Source organism: Pelodiscus sinensis, chromosome 2 (assembly GCF_052426305.1).
Source record: "Pelodiscus sinensis isolate ZL-2025 chromosome 2, ASM5242630v1, whole genome shotgun sequence".
Lineage (NCBI taxonomy): Eukaryota > Metazoa > Chordata > Testudines > Trionychidae > Pelodiscus > Pelodiscus sinensis.
The window spans coordinates 199656782-199667881 of record NC_143053.1 but is presented as its reverse complement, the minus strand read 5'-3'; the positions used below and the strand labels follow the sequence as shown (position 1 = coordinate 199667881).

The following is an 11100-nucleotide window of genomic DNA, read 5'->3' as shown; positions in this document are numbered from 1 at the left end:
CCCCCCAACTGTCATTCTGAAGGGAAGGTGCTGCTAACGTGGTCTGGAAATGCCACTGTTCTCAGTTTCATCTTTTTCTCTTGGTGTGACTGTGACATGTGCTGGTATTTCCTTTGCAAGATAACAATAGACGCAGGACATTTCAGGAAATACAAGGAGACAGCTAACCATAGTATCTGCAGCATTATCAAAGCTGGCATAATGCTGGGCGGAATCTAACCAGAAGGCTGCAGTGGCCCAAACTGGACCCATAACTTCAAAAATGTAATTTCTCATCAGCAATGTGACTGGTCAATCCTTGGTTAAAAGTGTACAGGCAGAATGCAAAGCTGTGCTCTCAGCATACTTAATATGTGTTTCCAGAATAAGGAACCTTTTTTAAAAACACCGTGTGAACCAAATATGAATGTTGACAGCAGTCCAAAAATTCTTATTGCAGGATGGCATCTGAATGGAGAGTGAAAGCATTGGTCTCCTTTTTTCTGGCTGGCCTTCCTCAGCATTGTCTTCTCAGGGAACACCACAGCGCTCTAACTACAGCCTGAGAGCCAATAAGCACATTTTATGATTGTTCGCTAGGTTCAAAACACTTGAAACATTTCAAAGTGCCTGACATCCTTTCAAGTTAGCTGCTATAAAACCAAGTGCAAATAGAGTGGGTTTCAGAGAAGCTCTGTCAATCAGCGCTCAATCTGTATGTTCTCCAAGACATTCCTTATCCTGGCTGATTTATTTCATATTAAAAGGGCTGTCAATCTGTATCACAGGAACAGGTTGAAAAAACGTGAGTGATGTTTGTGATTTTTATTTTGTTTTGTCTCTCTCTCCCTCTCTCCTTCCTTTACCCATCCCCCCCCTTTATTTTTCTTTGAGTATGGCATTGATGTTGTATACCACATGCATTTAAATTGGAAATATATTTTGCAAAGCTATAGTAGACCCTTTTTTATTATCAATCAAAAATATCCCTTTTACCATCTGATGGCTTGGCAACAGGATCATCCCTCTTTCAGTTAAAATAAATGGGCCAGGAAAGTGGTGGAATATTCACAGTGCTGAAAAAGGCTTTACACTGGTTAATGTACATTGTGTGGTGCAGGCTTCATTAGAACAGAATACTAATGATGCACTGTATGTCTCCCCATGGTATCGCTTTATTGTACCAGATGCATTATTGTTTTATATTAATATATTGATTATTGTCTTATTGTCTCATATGTGTTTTGTTTCCTAATTTTTGCCTGGTATTGTTTGTCTATTTATTGGGTAGTTTGTTAATACCACATTTTCATGACACACTTTTGGAACAAATTTTGAGGTGAACTTAAGTTCTCATTTTGGCTCCTGCAATTTTCCCCTCACAAAAAAGGGGGTAGGGTAGAGATCCCCGTAGTGGTTTTGGAGCCAAGTGAGGGTATAATGAGCTCCTCCAAAAGGCATAGCACTTTGCTGGGTTTGGTGCCCCTGAAAGATACAAGTCACCCCCCAGCTATTGGGGAAGGTCCCTCCCACATGATTTTAAGTGTAGAAATCTCCTCTGCAGTAGGGGAAAAATATTTCCCCCCTCCCCTTTGTTCAAACTGTTTGCAGATGAAAGGATTGGAAGTAACATACCTTTTCACTAATTGTTTATCCTGATACTCAGAGAAAAAGGTTCTTCAGAATACCCTCTTACACTAGGTTTAAAGAAAAAACACCATGTTGCTATGTGATAGTGACTGGTTCCACTGGACACAGCGATATGGAGGTAAGTTCGAATGTGAAGCTCCAAAGGATTTTCCATTACAATCAGCTGGCTTCATACGAAAAACGAACATACAGTGGTTTGCACCACTTTGAAATATAAATAACATACTGGAACAGTGTGGCCATGATAATCATGGATCTTGCAGACTCTGGATCCGTTTTGTGACATGGTGGTTGTGGTGGGGCAAAGCACTGAGAATAAATCAATGAACAAGAATCAGAGGCTTTTCCAAAGGATGTAGCTTCTTCTACTATGAAATAACACTTAGGAGCTGAAAGCCAATAAATTAACTATTGCATTGGGATTATAAAACTGAGGGGAGCACAAAAGGCTACTGTCCAATGAAATACGAAGTAACTACAAGAGTGTATTGTGAGCTCTCGTGAAAAAGTATTTCCATTTAAATGATATTCCGTATGAGTTTGTTTTGGAAAAAGGAAGGGGGGGGGGGTCGTCTCATGTGAGGAGGGCCCTGGGGTTCAGTTTCTGGCTCTGCCACAGACTTCCTGTTGATTTAAATTAATTCATTTACTCTTTCTAGGGCAGACCCACACAGGGCACAACTGAAGTTAGCCTGGCAGATCCTCAGTTGATGTAAACTGGTATAGCTCCATTGAAGTCTATGTCAATTTTCACCCATGGAGGATCTAGCTTTCTCTGCCTCAGTTCCCCAGCTGTCCAGTGAAACTATTGATTTCTTTCTCCCACCCTTACTGTCTCTTGTCTGTTTACATTGTAAGCCCTTTCAGGCAGAGCCTGTCATTTATTATGTCTTTGTACAGTGCCAGGCACAACAGGACCCTGATCGTGGACCTCTAGAAACCACTGTAATTCAAACAATAATTTTTTACATGGCCAACTCTCCTTTGGATATCATTCTGCACCCACAAATAATTGCAGCCCCATTTCTGCCTCCACAATGTGAGTGAGCACAAATGACAGGTTATCCATATCTGCTTAACTGATTTGTGGACTCAGGCACATAGTTCACCTGTGTCTCATTCGCATTTGTGCCGGTGGTGTCATGATTTGTGTGCACAAGGCTTGCACCCACCAAATCAGAGGCCATTTACAAAATCAGTCCTTTAATTTATATTGTGAATTGTGAATGTGTGAGGTCTGATGACATATTATAAATTCAGTCCAAAATACCAGCGGGCAACATTAGCAAGGAGCACAAAAGTCAGAATTGGACTGCAACATTTTACAATAAGGACATAATCACTGTGATAGTTCCTAGTTCCTCACTAATTCCCATGGAACTTGCTCACAATAACATTTCTCACAATTACCTCATTTAGTATTAATGTGAATGTAATATGCCATTCCATAGGAATTCCTTTGTAATTTAGCATTCATTAGTGTCCATTTATTGAAAAGTGTTAGTGAAAGCACTTTATTACCTGCAAACTGCAAAAAGCAATTTTTTTATTGTACATTTTTTCCTTTTTAATGAGGTTCTTGTGATCTTGAACAGTGCTACTAAATAAATATATCCTTCATGGAAGGTCCCAAAACATAAATCAAGCTGGTAGCACAAATGGTGGTAGCAACACTAGGTCAAACGCTTTGTATAATGGTTCATCTAATTACTTTGATCCCTTGCCAGTGCCAAACCTAGACTTTGCAAAGCTTTGTTTAAGACCCCGTGGAGTTGGTACAGTGCAAGCCTTCTCCTCGGTGGTTTGTTTACCTAACTCATTTCAGACACAGGGACTACCGATTCCATCAGTTTGTCATTTTCCACCCTTTAATTTTGATAGCCCTTCAGACATGTAGCTGCATCTTACCATCTGCAATTGCTTTCTTCCTTGTCATTCCTGAACACTAACTGAGCTAAGACCATTTGAACTCATTCCACTTATGAGCTAGCAAATTTCTATCACAATAGTTTCAGCTAGATTTAAGAGCCAAGGCAGAGGTAAAAGTCAGTGTAGCGTGGCAGCGCATTAATCTACGGTGTCAGTCTTTCCTGGTGTGGCTTTTTTATTTCTACAGCTTGATAGACAATTCATTTATGGGCAATAGGAAAAATTTACTTTGCTTCATGCTGCACATTTATAAATGCATCATAAAGAAATAGATTTAAAAAAGGTTATTGCTGCTTTGAAAAAATATCCCAGATTTAGCTTCATCCGTTTGATACCGTTTTCTCTGTGATGTAACTGAGTGATTTTGCAGCAGAAAGCTCCAAAAATTAAACCTGAACTTTCCAAATAGCTTCCTAATAACCGTTGCCCAAATCAATGGGGCTCCATGAATATTTTGACACAGTTTAAATGGGTTTGTATCCTCACCATTGAGATCTGGTGATTTAGCCTGTCAGGTTGCAAATGTGGAAATATCACCTCTCACTGAGCAAAGTCCAATATCTCATTAGAAATGAAAATAGAAGAGAAGGAAAGCACAAATGCTGTCAGTGGCAGTGAGGAAAGAAATTAAACCTCCGGAGGCCTGTATATCTTATACAAAAGATTATGCACTGCCAGGCTGTATAAATCATGCCAAGGCTCTGGGGCTGCAATGGGCTAGAAAATAAAAAACCATAAAAGTGTCATATTGAAATACAGTCACTGAGAATTCTTTTATGATGAGTCTAAATTTGCCTGACATTCTCGCAAATTCAGGGGCCTGCTTGGATTGTTTATACTCAGACTTTTGCTGTCAGTCACGAAGTCCCAGTTTCCACAGCAAATTATTCTAAACAGGGCTTATTATCAAGGCATAAAAAAGTTAAAACACAGATGGCTGGAGAGTTCCTGTTTAATTTAAATGCCCTGTGGCCCACATCAATGTGAGTCTGTCTTGTCCTAGATTTACTATCAATAAATTGGCTACACTTATTAGATAGCAGAGTTCTAAAATGATAGTTGGGAGTATTTCAAATAGAATTAACATGAAAAGCTGTATAGCAGTATCCTATCATCTTTGAAATATGTATAACAACAAGATGTATATAAAAAGGTCTGATCGTTTATATACACGTGCAGATGAAACCAATGCTCAGATATGGGAAGAAAAGAGCCACCCATACTGAAAACTATCATTCAAAGATTTGGAGTCCAATTCTGCTCTCATTGAAGTCTGTGGCAAAACTCCATTAACTTCAGTGGGAGGAGAGGCAGGCTTTTAACAAGGCAAGTTGTCATTATTATTTTTTTCTTTTTTAATGGAAAGGAGAGAATCTGAAATTTCAGGGAGATTGCTAGAACATTATAGTCTCACATATTGCTACATACATGTTCATCTAGCACATGTAGAACATAGATTTAGTATACAATGTAAAATAATCTTTTACTGGACTAATGTCTGCCATTGTTTCCGTGAAGTGCAGTATAACAATATATACCTGTGCAGGTGGACTGGCTGGGTCATAGCTTTACACTGGAACATAGCTTCAGATTTTAATCTTGATGGTTTGAGAAATACGGTTCTTTAAAATGGTCCCTTGCACCTAGTATAAATACAAGTCATTATAGGCAATTTGCCAAAGCAAATCAGTTGACATCAGTTAAATAACACTGGTGTAAAACTGATGTAAGTGAGAGGAAAATCAGGCTTGTGAAGTTCAAAAACAGATCAGGAGGCTGGGGGTGTTCAGATTTGGGGGGTTGATTCAGGCCCATCTTTTATTAGAGAAAGATGGGAATTAAGAAGAAGGCGGCTCTGAATTCTTACAATGCAACAGCCCAATTTTGTGGGTCCCTGAAATTCCTTCTAAAATCAGCAAAAATGTAGACTCAGTACAAACTTCTGTACAGTTTTTATTATATACTGTAAAAATTACATAATTACAACTCCCCTCCACCATGTTGGGATCCATCTTGAAGAGTAAGGGGTTTTACTCACATCGGAGGCAATTGCACAGTTAATGTATTGGAATTCTGTTAAGAAAATAATGTATTTTTGAAGGATGTTCTTGCAAATGTGCATCTGAGTATATTTGACTTGGAGCAGCCTAGACCAGAAAAATGTTAAGATTTTAAATTTCTTCTGCTAGTAACAGTGAATTGCTAGTGGCTCATCTTATTAAATACAGTATTGTACAATCACTGATACATGAGGGTATGGGATAGTATATTAATGACTAGTTGCATGTCTATGAAAGACGTGCAGTGGATTATCATACCAACTGGACTATCCCACTGTAAAACATTTGAGCTTTGTAAGGATAGCCAACTGAAACATTTCTTCATTCCATTTTTAATTTGTAAGAGACATGTCTTTTCAGCATATTGCAATTAATTGTATTGATAAACCCAGTCATGAATCTGGTATTGATTCTGTACTAGAAAATGTACCGTCAGAAACAAGCCTGATTGGTAGGGATATAGACTTGATTATCTAATTCAGCAATGAGCAACCAAGGCTAGTGAGTGGGTCGCATGAGTGGCCCTCCTCTATCTCAGTGGGCCGCAAGATTGAAATTTGGCATGCGCACTAACCATGGCCCCAAGATTAAATACACTGTACTTGATTCTCCTTTATCATGTCTTTCCAACATAAAGTGATCCATTGCTGAGGCAAATTAAATTACCGGCAAAAGTAACATAAAAAAGCAGAGGGAGTACACAACTCTCACAACGTTGTGTGCAATCAATGGGCACCTCACACCTGCCCTTGATTGAAATGGGTGTCACTTCTCATTTTGTCAGAGACTGGTCGACTCTCTCCTCTGCAGCAGGCCATGCCCCCCGCCCCATCCTTTCCTTCAAACCCTGTCCAGCCTTTTTTCTGCCTCCTCCCCTGTGCGTGCCCCATCCCTTCTCCTTTCCCTTCTAGCATTTCTGGAGCACCATGAATCAACTGATTCATGTGCTTGGAGGGAGGGGAAGAGTAGGTAAGGCAAGTGTAGGTCATGCAACAAGTACTGAGGAAAGGGGCAGAGGGGAGTTGTGTGGGCCTCATGTCAAACCCTGATGGGCTGCATACGGTCCAAGGGCTGCAGGTTGCCCAACACTGATCTAATTGATCTTTTCCATCTCTACTTTCTATGATAGTGCATTGTCCAAAACCAACCCTGACTGGTACTCTCAGTCCTTCTGAAAATACACATTATATATTGAATCAGTGCATGTACCATGCGGCTATGTCTACACTGGCATGATTTTCCGGAAATGCTTTTAATGGAAAAGTTTTCCGTTAAAAGCATTTTCGGAAAAGCGCGTCTAGATTGGCAGGATGCTTTTCCGGAAAAGCACTTTTTCCGGAAAAGCGTCCATGGCCAATCTAGACGCGCTTTTCTGCAAAAAAGCTCCGATCGTCATTTTCGCGATCGGGGCTTTTTTGCGGAAAACACTACTGTACTGTCTACACTGGCCCTTTTCCGGAACAGTTTTCCGGAAAAAGACTTTTGCCCAAACGGGAGCAGCATAGATTTTCCGGAAGAGCACTGATGATTTTACATTAGATCGTCAGTGTTTTTCCAGAAATTCAAGCGGACAGTGTAGACTGCTGGCAAGTTTTTCCGGAAAAGCTGCTGATTTTCCGGAATAACTTGCCAGTGTAGACACAACCTACATGTACAATAGGCATTGTTAGATTACATATCTGGGACACCCACATATTCAGTGTGTTTACTATGTTTGCTGTTGTATATTAATATTTTTAATTATTTATACAATGCCTTCGAGGTGATTGGTGCTTAACTGACAATTTAAAAATGACAGAAAGACCCTGCCCTGAGATGCTTACAGTTTTATTTGCTGATCTGCATTTATTATTCATGCTGGGATAGCAAGTGCATTGTCCTTTTCTTTATATGTTGGTTACATATTTAAAGATTCATTAAGAATAATTTTTCAGAAGGATATAGTCTGGGAGAAGCAGGCAGATTCATCCAAGGGTATTTTCATCGGTAATATCTTTAAAAAAAAAAGGGGGTTTAGGAAGTCATGTTTCATTCAGGCCTCATTGCGAAGGTATATTTGATGTGTCCCTTTTGTGGGATACATCTGAAAGCAATTCTTCTTGCCAACTATAGAAATAAATGTTTACATGACATGGTAGAGGTCTAAAGGACAGGCCCATGTCTTCATTAATACTCCATGTCAGCTGGGATAGATTGTTCGCGGACAAAAAATGTATGTTGCTAGACATCAGAATTTATTATATTTCACCTGTGTGGGCTATTCATTTTGAGGCACATTAAAAGAATGTAGGGCAGAAGAAGAATCACATCCCTTGAAATACAATTGGTAGGATTAATTTAAATAGAATCCATTCTATTCCATTCTATTCAGGGTTTTATGCCATGCCCCTTCCTGTGCTTTCTGACTGTTTTCAAGCCTGCAGGCTGTCTGTGTCTCCTTCACTCCCTTTGTCCACCATTCTCTTCCTTCATGAAGCTAAGGGCTCTCCTTGCCATTGATTTTCTGGGAGAGGATTGAATTTAACTCTAGCCACTCTTGAATCCTAAGTTCTAACAACCTTCGAATCATAGAACACTAGAACTGGAAGGGACCTTGATAGGTCATTGAGTCCAGTCCCCTGCCCTCACAGCAGGGACCTTGATGAACCTTTGTTTCAGTGCTGGGGTGCAATGAGGCTGGAGGCCAAGCCTCCAAACCCCAGTTGGCTGGCTCTGAATAGAGACCCAGCTATGCTACCTCCCTTCCTGGCCATGCCCAAGACAGCAGCATGGTGGCCTCTTTGTGTCTGGGGACTCACTGCTCACATAGGAGGTAATGGGCTGGGGCACCTGCATTCATGCACTGAGGACTGGGAAAGGAGGCCCTGGCGCTTCTCTAAGCCCCATGCTGTGGGCAGGGTAGTAATGAAGATGGAGGTTACAGCCTGAAAGATAGGGGAGGGCTAGTTCTGTGCCGGCGGGGCTTCAATCTGTGCACTCCAGGCTGCAACCCTGCCCTGACCCCAGCAGTCCAGGCTCAGCACATCACAATGCTTCCTTCCCTGCCTGCAGCTTCTCTGCAAACCTACCTTAGGCTGGGTCTGTCCTCTGAGAGCCATGAACAGAACATGTGCCCACAGAGCACCTTGTGCCCCACCATCTTCTCTGCCTAGGATGCCTAGGTCTTCTCTCTGGGCCCCCTCCTTAGAAAAATTCTGGTTGAGCCCCTTGTTCTGTTGCTGTGCAAGGACTCACTATAAAGGATAAAATCCTGTCCCCGCAGAAACTGAAGGCAAAACTGCTATTGATTTCAATAGGGCCAGGATTTCACCCCTAATGCTGAATTACTCTCCTAGCAGATGAAAAGACAATGTTTAAATTAGAACCCACACAATAGTGCAGAAGTATCCAGTTCCACTGTCTATTATGCTTTGAACTTGACTCTGTTTCACTGGATAACCTTTAGGCTGGTTATCTCATCTTAAATTAAAAAAAAGTCCTTGTTATGATTGTCAGATCTACCAGATCACACTACTTTTCCTATAGGTCTATGGCTTAATGTGCCATTATAGTGGGGATATTAGGGGCAGTGGATTAGAAACAAGCTTGCAATGCAATATGGCAACCAAGAAGCCAGGTGATTGAGCTGCATGTAGCAGGGAGGTAATAGTCTGTCTTGCTAGAGTTCTGGCAAGACTGCACCTGGAATACTGCCTTTAGTCCTATGCAGCATTTTACTTGAAAGATGTAGACAAATTGGAGGAAGATCAGAGAGAATAACAAAAATGATTAAGGTTAGGCTATGAGTAAAGAATATAAGAACTAAAGGTACGTCTACACTGCAGGCTAAAGTCAAATTAAGATACACAACTTCAGCTACGTTAATTGCGGAGCTGAAGCCCATTATTTAAAAATTATTTCAAAATAACGGGCTTGCTGTGTAGACGCGCACTCTGTTATTTTGAAATAACGTGAGTTATTTTGAAATAATGCTGCTGTGTAGACGTGCCCTAAATGTTTATAGTTGATGCAAACAATCATTAAGGAGAGAACACAATGAGTTATATGTCAACAGTGTAAGAACCGAGGAGGAAGAGGGAGGAACTATTTGGCTTGGCACAAGAGAGTGTAGGAAGGAAAGGAAAATGTACACAGCAGATCATTTTTTTTCCAGGGAATGAGTTTAAAGTTTTGTATAGTCCTCCAAGAAAATTAGTGGAAGCTTCATCTGGAGAGATATTTAAACTTGCATTGTGAAGGGATGGGCCACAAGATTTAACACATCTTTTCCATTTCTAATTTGTATAATTCTATGGCTCATTAATTGCACATCATATAAATACAGTAACATTTGATGGGGATTTTTAAATGAATGCGCACGTTGAGGGAAAGCTGCCAAACCAAGAATAGACAATACCATAGTCCTAAAAACTCAGTAGACAAGTACATCTCTCCCCAGTGTAGTTATTATTAAAGTCATTCTATTCATATTTGTCTTTATGATTTGCATGTTGTGTGTCACTAGCTGCAGGTTGGCTGATGGTTTCTGTGAACCCACCTCATGTAGCACAATTGTACGTGGTAATCCACAGTGGTATCTAATCTGAGGAATTCAGGGGGCACCTAAAATTTGCAAGAGTTACATGGGACTCAATCATGTTCCCATCGCAGACAATTGCAAAGCTACTATTGATTTCAATGGGGGCAGGCTCCAGGCCCCAAGGAGGACATGGTTAAGAGGTCTGTCTCTTGTATTCAATGTTAAAGAAAGGAAGGCTGAGTTGTGGCTCAGTCTGCATTCCCAATATACCTGAATGAGAGTGCTGGGAACACATGGTCCAGCTCTGTACTGCCTCAAGACTTTGGTGCTGAGGTTTTACATCAGAAAGCTCTTGCTAGCAGCTCCTATTTCTTTTTTGACTTTCTTGTCTAGGTTCTAATGTTTAAAGAGGAACCCGGTTGGATACAGCTGGCCAGTAACTCAGCTTTATGACATCTTTGCTGAAAATTGAGTGGCAAGGCGTGGTGGGCTGTACTAACATCATATACATAATACATATCATTTCACTAACATAAAACTCATCTGGTTCTGCTGAAAGTTAAGTCTGTCCTCTTAATTCTGAACCTTGGTCTATTAACTGTCTCCCTTATGAATCTTCTCCCTGCCCACATAAACAGTATGTGTTCCTCTGAACTTTTTTTTGTATTTTTTTATTTCCCATCCCCAAAGATAGACAGATTCCTCCAATATTTTAGTGCTAAGGGCTGCCTTAAGAAATGTTATGATAATGCGATAATAATGAGATAATCCTGAAGCTGGGTAAAAGTTTTTAGTCTGAGAATGACACAGCATGAAAGAGCCCTTGTTCCGTAGTATTACATGATCTTCTGGCACTGGCCAGTACATAAAACAGTAACAACTATATACTGTAAATAGGAAAAACTCATTAGATCTAGTGATTGTCCAGGGAAACCACTGGCATGAACATATTCAACAATTGCT

At 40.5% G+C, this 11100-nt stretch overlaps 1 long non-coding RNA gene across 3 annotated transcripts in view; it reads left to right on the top strand.

Annotated features, from left to right (window-relative positions):
* Positions 1-264: 264 nt before the first annotated feature.
* The window catches only part of LOC106733013 (uncharacterized), a 104933-nt gene continuing 94097 nt past the window's right edge, over positions 265-11100 (top strand). The window contains exon 1 of one of the 3 annotated variants that reach the window (XR_016348954.1): positions 265-784. This is a non-coding gene — a long non-coding RNA (uncharacterized LOC106733013). The remainder of the gene's footprint in view (positions 785-11100) is intronic. The other 2 variants (XR_016348953.1, XR_012901984.2) reach the window with 2 other exon arrangements.